The sequence below is a fragment of the Neomonachus schauinslandi genome, chromosome 1, assembly GCF_002201575.2.
Source record: "Neomonachus schauinslandi chromosome 1, ASM220157v2, whole genome shotgun sequence".
NCBI classification, from domain to species: Eukaryota; Metazoa; Chordata; class Mammalia; order Carnivora; family Phocidae; genus Neomonachus; species Neomonachus schauinslandi.
Window position 1 is genome coordinate 7,810,004 of NC_058403.1, and position 17,505 is coordinate 7,827,508.

Here is a 17,505-nt window from a genome sequence, read left to right on the forward strand (position 1 = left end):
CCCTCTCTCGCTATCTCTCTGTCAAATAAATAAATTTAAAAAATCTTTAAAAAAAAAAAAAGAATGTTATATGCATTCAATTACTCTTCACAATACTGTCAATAGTAGGTACCTATTATCCTGATTCTATAAATGGGAAAACTGAGGCTCAGAAGTTTACACAGCTGGGAAAAGACAGGGCTAAGATTCAAAGGCAGATATCTGTATCAGGCTCCACAGAACGCACTATTCACCACTACACACTACTGTTTGTGACGGATAGATTCTAAGATGGGTCCCAGGACATGGCCTCCTGCTGCTCGTGCCCTTGTGTAGATCCTTCCCCTTGACCCAGGACCCGTGACTTGCTTTTAACCAAGAGTATAAAGGAAAGGTGATAGGATGTCACTTCTGCAGGTAGTTCCATGTGTCCTGTGAGAAGACAGTCTCCTTTACTTTGATAAGTAAGTGGCCGTGTTGGAAAAGACCACACAACAAGGAACTAAGGGCAGATGCCTGCTAACAGGCAGCAACAAACTGAAGCCTTCAGTCCAATAGTGCACAAGAAACCAAATTCTACCAACTATCAAGAGAGCTTAGGAGAGATCTTTCCCTAGTCATACCTCACATGATACCACAGCCACAGCCAGCATCTTGATGATAGCCCTGAGACCCTAAAACAGAGGACCCAGCTGAGTTGTACCCAGGTATTTGACCCCAAAAACTGTGAGATCATAAATGTATGTTTTAAGTGTCTAACTTTACGGTAATATTGTTACATATCAAAAAATAACATACTGTTGTGTGTTCTTCTATCATATCCCAGTGCTTTACTGAAAATACTGATTTTCAACTATCCTTAACCACACATCAAGCCAAATTCAGGTAGCAGTCACAACTGTACAAAGATGTCAACATTAACCACAATCTGACCCCATGTTTATAGCAGCCACTTGAACAACCCTGTCTGCTAATTCCATTATTTCTGTCATTTCTACCTGTTTCTGTTGAGTTTTCTCTTCTAGGTCTTCAAATTCACTAATCTTTTCTTCTGTAATATCTAATCTGCCATTAATGCCATCCAGTATATTTTTCATCTCACATATCAGTTTTCATCTCTAGAAGTTTTATTTGGGTCTCTTTTTTACCTTTCCAGTCTCTACCTTTTTGAACATACTGAATACAGTTATAACTGCTTTAATGTTTTTGCCTGTCCATTCTAACACCTGTCAGTTCTGGGTTGGTTTCAACTGACTGACATCCTAACTATAAGTTATATTAACCTGATTTTACACATATTTAGTAATTTTTGATTGGATGCCAGACATTTTAAACTGCTGAGTGTTAGGTTCTGTTATATTTCTTTAAAGAGTATTGGACTTTGCTGGCAATTACATTACTTACCGATTAGTTTGCTCCTTTCAAGGCTTGTTTTTAAGCATTTTCCAGCCATATCTAGAGAAGCCTTAATTTTAGGACTAATTTAGCCCCACTACTAAAACATGACCCTTCTGGAGTCTCAATAAACACAGCATTTAATGAGTTCTACTCTGGCTATAAGGTACTCAAGTATTTCCCAGCTTTATGTGAGCTGTGAGAATTGTTCTGCTTACAGTTTCCCAGTGGATTCCTTCGTCAGGAACTGTTCTTTATGAAACTGCATCCTACATGTGCAGAGCAGATTAATATTCACTCAAACATTTAAGAGGACCACTAAGACTTATGGAACTCTTTCTCTGCATAGCTCCCTTCTCTCCAGAAGGCTGCTCCTCAAAACAGAACCATCTTGGCCTCCCCCAGATCCAATCTTTGCTTCCTCAACTCAGTGAGGTCAAATGGCTCTATTTGGGATACCCCTCCCTGCACTGAGATCTGAAAATTGCCTCCAGAAAGAAAGCTGGGCCATCAAAGGGCTCACCTCATTTGCTAACCCCCCAACAGGGATCACAGATCTACACTGCCTATTGTTCAATATCTGAAAATACTTGTTTCATGTATTTTGTCCAGTTTCCTGTTAATGGTTGATGGGTAAATTCAGAATGTTACCGCCTCATAGTCAAAAAACCTAAGTCATGGGGGCACCTGGGTGGCTCAGTCATTAAGTGTCTGCCTTCAGCTCAGGTCATGATCCCAGGGTCCTGGGATCAAGCCCTGCATCAGGCTCGCTGCTCTGCGGGAAGCTTGCTTCTCCCTCTCCCACTCCCCCTGCTTGTGTTCCTGCTCTCACTATGTGTCAAATAAATAAATAAAATCTTTAAAAAAAAAAAAAAAAAACCTAAGTCATGATTCCTGATAAAGTAAATGTTTTATAAGATACAACTCGTAAACATACACACACACACCCCCACCATTATCATTACATCATCCCATCTTTATTTTTATCATGGCATTTCTCGCTCTGTCATTGTTACTTGCTTTCTTGCTTATTCTACATTTAAAACAGAATGTAAGCTCTGTGAGTGCAGAGATCTTGTCTATCTTGTCACTCCTCTATCCCCAATACCTAGACCATATTCTGGCCTAGAACAGGCACTCAAATCAGCAAATTCATTAAATCAATAAGCAAACTGCATATAACTATCTCACTTAATATATACTGTAAACTCCTCCCATTAATAAATTTTAATCTAGATGCAGGTAACCCTGACCCTGGAGAGTTCCTTAGAATTGTCAATTATCTTAATTAGCATCATCTAAGTAAAGGTTCTTAGTTACAAACAAAAGAAACTAACTCTGGCTTTGTTGAAACTGAAAAGGAAGTTATTAAAGCATATTAGGCAACTCACAGAAAACCCCAGGAGGGCCAAGCTGGAAGGCTACATAATCAAGAACACCAAAATTCAAACCACAGATCTGGTCCAGTGGAGACAACATAGGATTCAGTCACTGCAGCCTGAACAGACACCAGTGACACCAGGAACTAAAGCTACAGCAGAATCTTTGTCACTGCCCACCTATGGGAAACAGATGTAGCTGCCATCCCCCCTGCACTGCAGAACACAGATTTCTACAAAGTGCCTACTTCTGCAAGTCACTAGCTTCTGAAGTAGTGGAGTAGAGACCCCAGGTCACATAATTGCATCCCAACTCCGAAAGATGCAGAGAAAGTAAGCAACTGGCTCTCAAATTTGAGGATTTCTACTTCCCATCAAGATCCTTAAGGTAAAGAATTTCCCAAACACAGTTTTTAGACACTTTTGTTTATTATCTGAAAAACTAATAAACCAGTAGCACAAAGTATCAATTCCAGTATACCAGAACTTTTCTCTGTTTCTTCAATTAATGGATTATAGAAGCTCTAGGTTTCTCTTTTCTCTCTCAATGTTTAACTTTAGGGCACTTAACTCTTCACTGGGGTTCTTATTATCTGGAGACAGCATATGCAATCTGCTATGATTATCCTTAAGCAAATTTACTTCCCTGCATCTCAGCTTTTTAGCTTATAAAACAGAAATACTACCAACCACCTTACAGAATTGCTGGGAGTATTAAAATAATAATGAATATGTACAGTGTCTGGCCCATAGAGGCAATCAATAATAGCTATTGTTACTATTATTATTAAATAGCTTATATTTTAAGAGGATAAACTCACTGATCTACATAAACTTTTTTAAAAATCTGCCAACAAATTGAAGATCCAAGGGTTTCTATTTTACATGGTATTATAAATGTTCTCCCCTTTAACTCCTATGTTACCAAAAATAAAGCAACAAGTAGCTTAAAGTAGTCTAACATGTTGCCACCAAAACTAAGTTCAAAACATAAACAACCAAACAAATAGAAGGAACCAAGGAGGACTAACTGCTCATCCTGAACACAAAGGACCCAAGCCGTATTTCCTTTACATTTCTCATCAGTGAGCTCCTGACTATACTGAAAAGCTTCATGATGGCAAGGACCATGTATTCCCAGGTGACTCACTACTATGTCCCAAGGGCCTAGCATGGGGCCAGGCAGAGAGGAGAGCTTCAATACCTACTGAATATTTGCTTTTCTAAATATTTACTGTAGAAACTAGTCACTGAGGTTTCAGGACAATTTTAAACATATCCCTTTATAAGCTTTTAAAAGCTTATTCACCTGACAAGATCAACAGCTTCAATAATTTTCTAACTACAAGACTCATTCTGGGGTACCTGGGTGGCTCAGTCGGTTGGGCGTCTGCCTTCGGCTCAGGTCATGATCCCAGCGTCCTGGGATCAAGCCCCGCATCGGGCTCCCTGCTCGGCGGGAAGCCTGCTTCTCCCTCTCCTGCTGCCCCTGCTTGTGTTCCCTCTCTCACTGTGTCTCTCTCAGTCAAATAAATAAGTAAAATCTTTAAAAAAAAAAAAAAAAAGATGACAACTCATTCTTTTGAAAAATCCATCCATACAATGAATTTCCTCAATTGTTCTCATTCTGTTGTCCAAACCTGAAAAACTTAAAGCCAGGGGCGCCTGGGTGGCTCAGTCGGGAGCCTGCTTCTCCCTCTGCCTGTTGCTCCCCCACTTGGGCTCTCTCTCTCTCAAATAAATAGTCTTTTAAAAAAATCATTAAAAAAAAAGTTAAAGCCCAAATGCATCCAAACCACTTTCTTCACTTTTCTGTCCCTTTTTAGATGAAGTCAAAGCTAGAGCTTATTTTAAATGTGAACCTGACAGCTACTGCAAATGCTGGACTGACATCCCAGAGGTCATTGTTGAACGGACCTCACTGAACAGACCTCACATGGTTCATGCCTAAGAACCATGAAGAATATCCAGGCTGATTCCCTCTACAATTTAAAACCTCTCCAAATGAACACTAAGGAATGGGTCTATTTCAATAAACTACTAAAATGATGTACTCCTTTAAAGAAAAGGCACAATGTAACTAATACAACACTGTCAACTATACTTTCAGAAAAAATAAAAAAGGCACAATATTTCTACTCCATATTCTTAACACCTGGCTTCTCCCACACAGTAGGTATTTCATATGCATTTGTGTAGTTAATCCAGGAGTAAATATTTTTTTCCTGGCTATACAGTTTCCCAGTCCTATCTCTAAAAAGATAGTCCTTTGGGGCACCTGGGTGGCTCAGTGGGTTAAGAGTCTGCCTTCCACTCAGGTCATGATCTCAGGGTCCTGGGATCTAGCCCCAAGTCCGGCGCCCTGCTCAGCAGGAGTCTGCTTCTCCCTCTGCCCCTCCCCCCCCCCCATGCTTGCTCACCCTCTCTCAAATAAATAAATAAAATCATTAAAAAAAAAAAAAAGATAGTCCTTTGGGGGCACCTGGGTGGTTCAGTTGATCCGATTCTTGATTTTGGCTCAGGTCATGAACTCAGGGTTCTGAGATGGAGCCCCACATCAGGCTCCACAACTTAGCATGGGGCCTGCCTGGGATACTCATTCTCTCTCTCCCCCCCCCCCGCCCTCTTCCCCTCCCCCACTCAGGTGCGCGCGCTCTCTCTCTCTCTCTCTCTCTCTCTCAAATAAATAAATAAAATTTAAAAAGATACTCCTTTGGTCCTTGAGACCAACTAGTAAAAATCAAAACATGTATTTCACTGATTCATTCAACAGATGTTTACTTAGTACTTATTATGTGTCAAGCCTTTGCTGATCCCTGTGACTGCAAGGGGGAACAAACCACTGCCCCTACTCTCTGAAAGGCATTAATCAAATAAGCATTTAAAAAATTATCAACTGTAGAGGGCATGGGTGGCTGAGTCGGTTAGGAGTTCGACTCTTGATTTCAGCTCAGGTGGTGATCTCAGGGTTGTGAAACGGAGCCCAACATGGGGCCCTGTGTTCAGCATGGAGTCTGCTGGAGACTCACTCTCCCTCTGCCACTCCTCTCCTCTCATGCACTCTCTCCCTCTCCCTCTCAATAAAGAAATCTCTTTAAAAAAATTATCAACTGTAATAAGCACTATGGAGGAAATGTACAAGACATTAGATATTAAAAAAGAAAAGGTGATGGGGGGGGTACTTTCCCTGACAAAGTGACATTGCGGCTGAAAGTGCAGGAGGAAAGAAGTTCACTGCAATAAAGGGGATGACTGCTGGCTAAAGCAGCAGCACATGTGAAAACAGGGTCCGGAGCCTCAGAAGGTAAGACTGTATAACTGAGCTGGGGCCGCATCATTGAGGTACGGGGTCCTGTGACTAGTTTGGTCTTTACTCTAGAAGTCACAATGTATCGTTAAAGAGGTTTCTTTTTTTTTTTAAGGACAAAGAATTTTTATTCATCATTTGTTCAAATTGCTCTTCTGTGCCTGTCCATTCCACTTAACTTTCCTTATTCCTTGACTTTCCTTATATGCCCACATGCTTTATTTTCGATGTCTACATCTTTGTCTTACTCAGCAAGAAGCCTTCCTCCAAGCTGTCTCTCATGAATCCTAAGACTCGCATCTTCAATTTCTTCCCTCTGCATAGCTGACTCTAATACTGCTGAGTAACTGTGAGCCTTCAGGCCAATTCTTAGGTAAACTCACCTAGCTTTACTGACATTTTGAACTGTACCACAGAACGATTATAGGGAAATTCAAAAAGTAAAATTAGATTATAATATACTCAAATGAGATCCTAATAATTTCCCTACCATTGCTATTTTGAAAAAACTTCTACAAAATCTTTTGTACCAAGGAAGTAATGTCATTCTGTAATGAATGTGTTTGATGTAAAGATGAAGTTAAAAAATAAAAATAAACCACTACTGAGTTGACTGACAGTTGTTCTTTTCAAGGGGAAATGGTCAAATCAGAACAAATTTTTCAGCACACAGTATTTGTCTTAAAGACTGGAGTCCTATTTAACCCAAATAAACTTTAACTCAAAATTAACTGTCACAAGAACTCTAAGATGAGACAAAAATTTGACCTTCAAAAAGCAACATCAAAAATTACTCAACTTCATGGGCTGTGTTCCCTTCAATAATGTATGTCCACTCTACAAAGTCTATAAACCTACTCTGGGGATTACTAAAGATCCCCACCCCCAATCCTAACTTCTCTGATGGCCCAGACAGTGTAGGCTTTGCTGTCGCACTAATTCCCAGGCCCTAGTTCCATGTCTGGCACTGCTAAGTACTGAATAAATAATTCTAAACACCTCACGGGATAAATGTTTAGATTACTGTCTCCCGGTAAGGATACTTGTGAAAGTAAAGAGAATATGATATTTTTCAGGAAAAATACAAAGACACTCAGAATAAACTAAACTCTCTCTCATGTTCAGTCACTCTTTTTCAAACCACGTATCATAATACACCTTTTTCTTTCCAGATTCACACCTTCTAGCATTGCCTTCTCCCATTGCCCCATTTTTAAGCTCATCTTTAATGACTTCCACCTGTCCCTAATGGAAGTCTGAACTACAATAATAATTCTATCTTCTGTTCTTTAACAGTTCCTTCAGGCCCTCAGGAGGAAATACTCTCAACTGTCCCATTAAACGAATCATTCCCACTCTATACTGCTACCAATGTTTAATTCTCTCCTTTCTATATCCAAAAATTTGGCCACACAGCTGTTTGAACCCAGAAATATTCACTTGTTCTGTTGGAAATTAAATCACTGAGAATTTTTTAAGGCACTCCAAACTCAGCTCTCCCATTTGACTTCTACCTTTTATCTTCATTCTTTCATGCCTATACACCTAGAATGAGCCTGCCTTCCAGGCCCTCCTTCTTACTGTGTCATCTCCCTAACCCAGACTTGTCATCACAGTTCTGCTGAAACACCTTCAATTGCCCCAATCAAATGCCTCATAATATTTAAGACCCATCACTCTCATTTCTCAGTGTAACTGTCCCTATCCCTCCTCCAGCATCTCACACACATGCACTCTCTGAAACTCCGGGTACATGGATCTGTCATTCTACTAAGGCACCCCTCACCTCCCCTGCCGCCACAGGACCCCCCCCTTCAGCAGACTATCAAAACTCCAGGTTATACCAAGACTCAGTCCCTCCTCCTCAAGGCACACTCAAATCCCCCGAATTCTTACTTCCCTTTCTTCTGGTTCTTCATACATCAATACCTCTCACTGTTAGCAGCCAGGGTCTTACCTATGTTGATGGTGCCTATAGACACACAACAATCTCAACACTAACAGCACAAGTAACCAAATCTTACTTCTGTAGTCAAAGCTTCTACCACCACAAAGCACGTACCTCAGATAGAGGACAAATGTTTACTCAACTGAAGAGGAATAAGAATTCCCTTTTACGGGGCGCCTGGATGGCTCAGTCATTAAGCGTCTGCCTTCGGCTCAGGTCATGATCCCAGGGTCCTGGGATCGAGTCCCGCATCGGCTCCCTGCTCAGGGGGAAGCCTGATTCTCCTCTCCCTCTGTCTGCTGCTCCCCCTGCTTGTGCTCTCTCTCTGTCAAATAAATAAATAAAAATCTTAAAAAAAAAAAAAAAAGAATTCCCTTTTACAATTTATCAAAGCATTTACAATTACAAGCATCTGCAAGTTATCAAAACATCAGTTTTTCATTCAACAGAATAAAGAAATACAGGCAAATCACAAAATATTTAATTATATATCTGACAAAGAATATTTTGTTATTAAAGTACAAGACTTAGAGTACAACTTAAGATGTTCAAACTCACTCATAATTAAAGAAATGCAAATCCAAACAACTAAATATCATTTTCACCTATTAAACTGACAAAGATTTAAAACTCTAGTAACACCAATGTTGGTGAGATCTGGGAAACTGTGAACTCTCAGACACTGCTGATGAAGTATAAATTGGTGCTACTTTTGAGAAGATAATTTGGCAAGCCATTGCCAAACGTGCATATACTTGGTGAACCGGCAATTTCCCTTAGAAATATGTATCATGTGGCTAAGGCTCACAGAACACAGTTATATGTACAAGGATGTACACTTCAGCATTGTTTAAAACAAAAATACAAGAACAATTTAAATGTTCTTTAACAGAGACTGATTAAATTGTGGTACATCCATAACATGGAATACTTCCTAACCATTAAAAATAACAGAGAAAGGGGCGCCTGGGTGGCTCAGTCGTTAAGTGTCTGCCTTCGGCTCAGGTCATGATCCCAGGGTCCTGGGATCGAGCCCCACATCGGGCTTCCTGCTCGCCGGGAAGTCTGCTTCTCCCTCTCCCACTCCCTCTGCTTGTGTTCCTGCTCCCGCTATCTCTCTGTCAAATAAATAAATAAAATCTTTAAAAAAATAAAAATAACAGAGAAAACTATCAGCTGATGTGGGAATATTTCTAAAATAGATCAAGACGTTTAAGATGCAAATCTGTGTGTTTAGCATGATCCAGTTTGCTTTTAAGTGCATAGACACTGTACACACATCCATCACAATGTCTATGAACTTTAAAAAAATAAACACGATCAGGGAAACCTGGCTGGCTCAGTCGGTGGATTATGTGATTCTTGATCTTGAAAGTCATGAGTTCCAGGGCCACACTGGTGTTAGAGTTTACTTAAATAAATTAAAAAAAAAAAAAAACCTGTAATTAATTTTTTAAAAATAGGATCATACTGAACAATACTGCTCTGTAACATACACATAATAAATGTTTAAAATAGATATACTTGCACATACATGCATAGGACATTTCTGGTAGGAAAAATAACTATTCCCTATGGAGCATGAGGCAGGGGGTTGATATGACAGCATCCTATAGGACCTGAGCTTTTTTTTTTTTTTTAAACCATGAGGACATATTACTTGATGATCTTTTAGAAACTAAAATTCCCTAGGTGATCAGAACGATTCCTTATATATTTGATATGGTGTCAGACTGCTCAAATAGGAATGATGAACACTAAGAAAAAAGGCCTTCTACTCCAATACTCAAGTGGGTCTTCAGCTAAATTATCCACAGTCCCATTACCAATACTCTTAGTAACAGGAGGCCAGAAGTCCAGTCTAATACTACCAACCTCTGGCCACAAGAGAAGCCTCCATGAACGCTTCCAGAACTATACCACAAGCTGACACTTCTCAAACATGCCCTTCACCTTCCTCTGGGCTAGGGCACATGTGCCAACTCTTCCCTCCCCTTCCCACAAAGCTCTCTTACTAGTGCAGGTGCTATCTCCAAATCTTAAAATGGCAGCCAACTAATTCATAAAGTGTTAACCTGATATACAGATAAAGGACATTCCTCTGGGAATATTTCCATTTTAAATGAGGGAATCCACCTCAACTTAATCTAAAGGAATGAATTCAACAGTGAGAATTGCAGATGAAAAACCAAGTAATAATTTGAGGACAAGACCTACCTTGGTTCCTTCTCATCATGCCAGGCTAGCACCTACCTATCACCTACCCTAATGTTACAGGTACACTACCCTATCCGCCACAGCACTGACATTAACAATACCTTTAAAACCTCAACTTCCCATCCTTAAATATTCACTTGACTATTTGCTAAAAGAACAATTAAGTGATCCAACTATTCACTACCAATGAGCTCACACATAAAAAACAACTATTTGAGAATGACTAATATCCCTATAAAATCTCAACACAGTTGTACTTGGTCCTCTTCTGCGTTCACAAAAAGAACGAAGAACTACGAGTCAGAAAAACATACACGAATTCTTGAGCAGCTCACTCTGGAGTACCGGTTAGTCATTTAGTTTCTTTGCGTCTATTTCCTTCTCTAAAATGAGGGCGAATAACTATATCAATGTTTCCCAAAGTCTTTCTACTGCATCAGGATTACCTGGAATCCTAATTAAGAAAGTAGATGCCAGGGGCGCCTGGGTGGCTCAGTCGGTTAAGCAACTGCCTTCGGCTCAGGTCATGATCCTGGAGTCCCGGGATCGAGTCCCGCATCCGGCTCCCTGCTCGGCAGGGAGTCTGCTTCTCCCTCTGACCCTCCCCCCTCTCATGAGCTCTCTCTCTCTCTCATTCTGTCTCAAATAAATAAAATCTTAAAAAAAAAAAAAAAAGAAAGTAGATGCCAGAGCATCACCCCAAACCTATAGATAGAGAAGTATCTGAGTTTGGGAGTCCCACAACTTTGAGAAGCTCTCCAGAAGCCTGTTTGAGAACCATTAGTTTCTCAGCTCTCCACTAGATCTAGTAACAACACTCTAGTTCAAAAGAATCCTAGATCTTCCTCTTTGTTCAAACCCACAAAACTTAAGAGGAACATACCCGGACAGTAAATGTATTTCTAAACATCACTGCTATCCTCCTCCTTGCAACTCCAGTGACTCAAAACATTTACTGAAAACCTGACAAGATTCAAGTGTTATTCCAATAGTCTGCCAAGGGTATGAGTATGAATACATACAGTAGGAATACATTCTAGGAAACTATTAAAACAAAATCCAAAAGTTTAGATTCCAAATACTGTTTACATACAATACAGTCACAGCAATCAAGAACCACGTATCTACCTATCTAAAATAATGTGCTATTAGAGCCAAAATTCATTCACTACTAAAAGTTTAGCTACATTTTTTCTAATCTGACTATATATGTATATATTACAGACCCTGAATAGTGATCTATTTAAATTTGCACACCACAGTTCAGAAGACTAATGACCAAATACGGAAAATAAGTCTTATTAATTAGTGCAGTAAAAGTTGTCTTTCCAAGGTTTATTTCTGTATGTTTCTTCCCAAACATTTCAAAGTGTGACAGGAAATGTTTCATAATTCCCCATTCTCCTCTTCTTCAGTAGAAACAGATTTTCAACCCAACAGCCACCCTGCCAGAGACCACATATCCCAGCCTCCTTTGTAGCTAAATGTGGCCACCTGACCGTTTTGACCAACAGATATGAACAGAAGTCACGTATGCAACTTCCAGGCTTGTCTTTTAAAAAGGGGGATGTGTTTTCCCAACACCTGTTCCTAGATGGTGGATACGGTGGGGAGCAGTCTCGCACCACACAGAAAATGGTGTTTCCCTAAGCGGAGGAAAGCAACAAGACAGAAGGAACCAAGGTCCCCTCCACCATGAAGCCACTACATCAGCCTTAAAATTACTTACAGGCGAGAGAAATAAACATGTTTAAGCTACTGTATTTAATCAGAACAAAGGCCCAATCTTGTGTTCTAATTAATGCATAAAGAAAGTTTAAATTTATAACAAATATTAAGCAACAGCTCCTTATTAATTCAGTAAAGTTGAAACTCTATAAATTCTTGGGTAACCCTACTACTGAAATTATTGCTACTGTACCAACTTACGTTTATATGGCATTTTACACTTTTGCAAAGCACCTCATTATAGTATCTCATTCCACATTCTCAAAATCCTGGGAAGGGCAGCTGGTACTGTATACATTTGGCATATAAGACACTGAAGTTCAGAGAAGCTACTTTACCCAAGGCTGCACAATTATGGAGTGGTACTAAGACAGGATTCTGACATATAGGATCTTCATTCCCTCCTCTGTATACGTATGCATTTACCTACCCCTGCTGTACTGGAAGCATGATCAAAAAAGAATTACTCCTGTCTAGACGGACTTTACAATCTGATGGAGAAAGGAAGAGACAGACATTAAATAAGTGTATCCGTGAATATGTATGAATAATTACACAGCTATTTGCAGTAAGAGCTATAAAAAAAGCAGAGTCCTATAAGAATGCATGGCTAAGGAACCTACCTAGACTGGGGTTTTGGGGAAAGTCTCTCTGAAGAAGCAGCATGTATCCTGGGACCACAAGGATGAGTACAAATGGAGAGGAGGAAAAAGAGGGAGAACAGAGAGGAGACTATTAAGAAATGTATAGGTTACCTCAATCTGCACAAGGGCCCTGTGTTAAGTACCACCAACCCCATTTACAGATGAAAAAACCCATGCTTAGCAAAATCACACTGCCAGCGAAGGACCTGTCGAGACTCCAGCAGTGCCTGACCCTGGAGCCTCTCTGCCAAGCACCATATCACAGGCCTATACTCTCTCCACAGCATCATGCTGCCTCAAATGCCATCTATAACTAGATTTTGTGCAGATTTGGGATGGGTGTCAGAGCATCTGTTTACCAAAACGCTTACGCTAGGATGCCAACTCTAACCACAAATATCCATAAAACTTAAAGAAAGAAAGAGAGTCCACTCTTGTCATTGGAAATCTGATATACTTAGAAAAATTACAGGGTTATTTAATGAACAGGGATGTTATGTAAAATAGAGGTGATGTTGAAAACCAGATTCATTCCATGTTAAACCAGTTCCCTAAGCTCCTCCCCACTGACTTATACAACCATTTTAACTATGAGAACATAAAACTCACAACAATTCATCAAGAGTAAAAATCTATTTTAAGCTATCAATGCACCATATATATCAGGTACACGCATATGTCCCTCAAACAAAAAATGTGTTGTCAAAACTTTAACAGTACTATATAAACTTTTAAAAATCCCCTTCTAGAGGAGAGGGTATGTAGCTCTGGTAGAAGAATCAATTGTTAAGAAGCCCAAGTGGCTCTACATTAGCAAAAAGTATGCCTACAAGGAACCTCATTCTAGATATCCAATGTACTGTAAATTATTATCTCCAATAGAAAATTTTAACTCGTTATACAATTCTGAAAGTATGATTTCAAAGCAAAAGCCTAACTTTTGAAAAACACTTAGCTGGTCTATACCACACAATACTTCCAAATCATGTCGTTTTCATATAATAAAAAAAAAGAAACTAAGGCTGCCTGTAGCCACTAAGTGAGGAAACAAGACTTGTCTTTAATTACTTAATATGAACGTTAGATTATTTTCATCTTGTGAACCCAACATTTCATTTTCCAAGTAACCAACGATAAACCTTATAGCTCTAGCTTAACACTGCAAGCAAGACTTCAAAAGATTTCTTCATTTAGGGGCAACGGAGAAGTTTTAGGTAACTTAAAATAATCTGATTTTTTCCCCCAAGTAATTAAAAACTTTTAATGCCCCTGGAATTTTTAATCAAAAATTGTGCAAGCCATGGGTTATGAATTAAAATTTCTCTAGCCTTCAAAACATTGCCCAATGGTTAAAATAATATATGGTAAGAAGTCTTTTAAAAAGCATAATCACTATACATACATAAGGTGCTCTTACACAAGTCAGTCACACAATACCTTTTGACAGGGCAAACTGTTTGTACCAAGTTTCAGGGGACCATGTTTGATAACTTCAAGTAATATCTTTACTTCTAAGTAGAAAACATGTGAAACTACCAAAACACTCAACAGAAAGTAGAGATCCTTAGCTCACAGTTGAAACTACTGATAATGAATACACAACAAAATTGTGAGAGTAATAAAATTTTGTGAAGGAAGAACTAAGTTCTTTATAAAGACTCTTCCTGGAAGTTTTTGGGTTGTGCTGGGTTCAGATGGTTCATTTCTTTCTTGCAGGAAGGAGAGAAATTGCTGGGGGTGTGGGTGTAGGAAATATGAAAGTTCTTTGAAGTAAGAGAGAAGCTAATGCTAAAGCAAAAACATTGACACCTTTATCACAAATACCAAGAGTCACAAATGAAGCCCCCTCTTCTAAGAATCTTAGTCTCACATATAAGGCAATTCCCTTCACACTCATAATAAAGCTAGTTCTTTCCAAATTTTCTTCCCAAAACTAGATACTTGCCAACCATAAACACGTGAAAATATCCCTGAGTAATCTAACTAGCTAAACTAGTTTTTATTTAAAAAAAAAAGTTTAAGCAGTACCCAAGATTCGATACAAATTAGCATTTTCTTTGTTTTAGTTTCAAAACAAAATGCATGCCAAAGGTCATTGTATACCTTGTTACAAGTCATCCTTAATTTTGCTTTGGCAGATAAATATTCACAGTACTATAAAAACCTATGTATGTAAATTCTTTAAATACCAGTCACTGCACTTACCACTCCCTACCCACATCTTTAAATCATAAACACAATAAATCTCCATAAATAAAACTAACGGGACAAACATCTGACAACATTCTAGAGGGGGGAAAAAATTCTAACCAAGGGTCTTTTTCACTATACACATTCCCAAACAAGACATTGCATTAAAATGGTGTATTTTCATTTATTTTGAATGTTAGTTCCCCTAAAGACTGGACTAACTGGTTGATTTTTTAATCCAAGCACACAGTAATTTTGTCTCTAAGTTTCTAATAGGTCCCACCAAAAGGTTTTTAAAATATGTTTAAGAAGCTATCTTATACCTATATTACAAATTCCTAATAACAAAGATCTCACTAGATCATTTAGTCCACGTCCCACCCCTACCAATAATGACCATCCATTCATTCAAGTCTATTCCTTCAAATCAAAATCATTCTTAGATTTTAAAGTGTGCCTTCACCTTACACAGGGGTGACCCCAGAATAATTAATTTCTGAGCTTATGCCTCTTATCAACTTTTTATACTGTTTTACAACAGTACTTGGTACACATGTTAACAGAAGTCCTTAACTTTCTGATAAGGTTTGAACTCTAAATGAATTTGGACAGCCAGCATAAGCACCAGGGCTATTTCAAGACCAATCCTCCAAAAGCACTGGGGTACTTGAAGTGTAAGTCATGTGTATATTAAAAATCTTAACTGTAACTGAGTAAACTTTTTCTTAACTGCTGTTTCTTTGAAACTACCTTCTTCAATTTAAAATCTTAGCACATGAAATTTCAGTTCTAGTGTCACATTTATAGTCTACCTGAAAATAATATCTCTCAAAGTAAACAATCAAGACGTGAGAATTTAAGAAATTTTAAAAAAACAAAAGCTAAAGGTAATTCCACTGAATATTAAAACTCCCCAAAATCAAAATATTAAATATATCCATTCTTAAACACTTTGTATATGTAAGGTACAAGGGGTCATACAGGAAATCTAAGTATTCAAAGATTTTTAAAATGCCTAAAAATAACTTTTACACAAAACTTTGCTATGACTCATCAATACTTAAGCGATGCCTACAATTAAAATTAAGTGTGAAGAACAAAACGCACCAAAAAATATCTTTTAATTCCTTCCATCTGATAACTAACTACATAGTTTGGGGAGTGGGGGGACTGACAAGTTTCACTAAGAGGGTCTCTTTTCCATCCTTCCACTTCCAAAAACGACAAAGTTAATTCTGTGCTCAACACTGTCAGTGGCACAGTCTCTAGGTTAGAACCGAGTCATTACACACAGATCGCTCCAAATTTGCTAGTGTTTATAATAATCAGTTATAACCTAGTGATTATGAGCCCAGGCTGGCTACAGACTCCGGCTCCTCGAGTCCCAGCTGTATGACCTTGAATGAGTCACAGCTCAGTTTCCTCATCTGTGAAATGGGTTAACAGTTCCTACCGGTAGGAAATGCGAGTTCATACATGTAAAGCCCTGAGAAGACTGCCTGGCACTCTTTGTCCTCATCTTTAAAAAAAATCCGTGTGAAAACAATGCTATACAGGGTATTTTCTGACAACTCGGGCGGAATTCAAAAACCAAACGGTGCTGGCATTCGAGGGCTGCACCTAGATTACAAGGTTCGTATAATCTAGGGTTGAACGAAAAGCACAGACCAGTAGTCGGAATCACTCACTCACTAATTTTGCCATTTTTAACTATTTCAGGCTAGGGAGGGGCCTTTCGCTAGGCGTTAAGATACCTATCAGCAGCTTTGGTGGATCCAAGCGAGAGCTGGTTTGTGCCTGTAAATAGACTTGTGAAGTTTTGTTGCAATAGCCAGGTATCAATTATAATTTACGCATTCTCAACCACCAACTCCTCCGGCTGCTAAACAGGTCATTACTCCACCTCGAGTGGCCGGGATCACTTGCACTCACTGCACAACTTCGGAGCACGCCGAGTGCCCTCGCTCCAGCACACACCCCAAACGGCCGCTGAGGGACCCAGCCCCCGACCTTCCCCGGCGCCTCGCCCAGCAGCCAGCCCCGTTTTCTTAACCCGTGCATTGTCCTTGCGGAGAACCCCGGCGGTTCCCACACTGGTGGGGACCGAGAGGAGGGACGAGGGAGGAGCTGGGGGAAGAGGATGAGGAGGAAGAGGAGGAGGAGGAGGAAGACAACCTCCTCCCCTCCGCTCGGGCGACCAGTGAAGGTCTGGCGCTTTCTCCGGCCCCCAGGCCCCGGTTCCCGGGAGGCCGCGGCCCCTGCTCCCACCCTCCGCAACTTTCCCTCCGCTCGCACCCGCCTCTCCTCCGGGACCCGGCCTGTCGGGCTCCCTCCCCCGGCGGCCGGCCCCGGGCCGCGGCGCCTCCTCCTAAAATGGCAGGTCCCTCCCTCCGCCCGGCCGGCCTCGGCGCGGGCCCGGCTGCAGGCCGCGGGGGGAGCCGGGCGCCGGGCCGGGCGGGGCCGCGGCCGGGCCGGACACTCACCGGGACGATGGCGGGGCGCTCGCGCCGCTCCCTCCGGTGAGTCTCAGCCTCGGGCTCCCACCGCTGCGCTCCCGCCGCGGCCTCCGCAGCCAGCGCCGCCCCGGCCGCCTCTCTCCGCCCCCGGCGCTCCCGGCTCCGCGGCCGAGCCGCAGCCTTCTCAGTCTCTCTCCGGCTCCGCGGTTCCAGCGGCGCCCGGGGCCGAGGAGGCGACAGCCCCCTCCCCGGCAAATACCGC

At 40.7% G+C, this 17,505-nt stretch overlaps 1 protein-coding gene across 1 annotated transcript in view; it reads right to left on the reverse strand.

The window, feature by feature from the left end:
* DYRK1A (dual specificity tyrosine phosphorylation regulated kinase 1A) overlaps window positions 1-17,350 on the reverse strand; it is a 149,400-nt gene extending 132,050 nt beyond the window's left edge. Inside the window, exon 1 of the mRNA XM_044919389.1 lies at window positions 17,271-17,350. The gene's annotated coding sequence lies outside the window, so the exon portion shown is untranslated. The remainder of the gene's footprint in view (window positions 1-17,270) is intronic.
* Between the last annotated feature and the right edge of the window lie 155 nt (window positions 17,351-17,505).